Source organism: Folsomia candida, unplaced genomic scaffold (assembly GCF_002217175.1).
Source record: "Folsomia candida strain VU population unplaced genomic scaffold, ASM221717v1 Fcan01_Sc012, whole genome shotgun sequence".
Lineage (NCBI taxonomy): Eukaryota > Metazoa > Arthropoda > Collembola > Entomobryomorpha > Isotomidae > Folsomia > Folsomia candida.
Window position 1 is genome coordinate 1,961,563 of NW_019091204.1, and position 1,548 is coordinate 1,963,110.

The window sequence follows — 1,548 nt, forward strand, 5'->3', positions numbered from 1 at the left end:
CAAACAATTGCACACATTTCGAAGCACCTTCATCACTCCCTGCTGCACATCTTACAATAATAAGAGGAGAGATTCATATGGCTGGATTGACAAAGTGGTGAAGGTCTATTGGAGATGTAGTCAATGGTTGTGCAGATTAAGTTGCATAAATAAAACCGGTAACGCTTTAATAAAATGACGTTCATCACAGTACGCACATCGATATCTGACAAACGAATAAACCCAAAGTTATGTACTCGCAAACTTCAAACGTTGTGGATCAATTGATTATGATATATAAAAATTCAATTGAAATGGTTTGTTTTCCTCTGTTATGTAAGTTTAACTATTATGCAGACGTCATGTTAGGTTTCACTGCGCAAGACAGAGTAATCACTCATCAAATAGTAAGCCTGATAAGTCCTAATTTCCGCCGAAGCTCACAAACAAGAACACTTTTCATTAGGTATAAATCATAAAAAAGGAAGTAAACATGTTGTTCACAAACATCCACCAACAAAACAATTGTTCAGATAACGTCATAAATAATGATTGACGCTTGAAAACAATCCTTGTATTTTGTATATAAGTTGGTGTAATCGTCAACTTATATTCAGTTTCACTCTGCTGCACAAAGCTTACACAACCTGTAGAACTAAATCTGATAAAACATGAATAAATACGTCTTGACAGAGATCATATTCTGCTTCTTCCTCGTCCTCATCGCTGTTTCAGCTGTGCCGTTGTTGGACTGGCAAGAGCGAGTAAGTTATATGCTATTGTTTTTAATTAAAACTAATTTATGAGTATATCAACTTTTTAATAATTTATATTCACCTGTAGTGTCTCCCATCCAGTGCAACCTGCCGTACTTTCGCGGATTGTTGCAGCAGGAATTGTCTTTGGAATCGGTGCAACTGAAAATTGAGAAGATGATTTTGTAATTAATTACAGTCTCCTAGCATACCTTTGCAATTTTTTAACAGCTTATACATTGATGGAGCTTTAATAATGACTTTATCATTGGACTAAATAAAATAAAATTAGCGGCATGAATACAGAAGATTGAGGCTGGTTAACTAGCCATTTTGACATTCGCATTTTCGAAATGGCTACATCAAAGTTGTTCCACCTTTAAAAACATTTTCAAACTTTCAATTTCAAGCGAAGGGCACTCGTCTCGCTATGTAATATTACCAGCATTGATACATAAATCAATAATGGCATATTAATATGCAACTTTCAATTATGATATTCATGTCAAAATTATCCAGATTATCCTCCATGTAATAAAAATATTTCGTCGTTGATACGAACTCCAATTCATCCTGATTCTGCCTGCGTCGCTTATAATTTTCACTGGTTTCCGCAACAAACACATCCACTTCTTTCTAATCTAGGTTGAGCTATGTAAATAAAAAAACAGTAAAAGACCTTACCCCAAGATCTTACCTTACCCTAAGAGGAAAGCTGTCTTTATCTTTCCTTATCCTTCAGAAATAAGTATGCAAGAATTGAAACGTATAATTGGCATCCTTACCCATATGCACAGTTTTGCCAACCAGCCTT

At 35.1% G+C, this 1,548-nt stretch overlaps 1 long non-coding RNA gene across 1 annotated transcript; it reads left to right on the forward strand.

The window, feature by feature from the left end:
- The first annotated feature begins 582 nt into the window (after positions 1–582).
- LOC110855349 lies at positions 583–1,042 on the forward strand. Its single transcript, XR_002548443.2, has 2 exons — positions 583–743; positions 823–1,042. It is a non-coding gene; the product is annotated as an uncharacterized LOC110855349 (long non-coding RNA).
- The last annotated feature ends 506 nt before the right edge of the window (positions 1,043–1,548 follow it).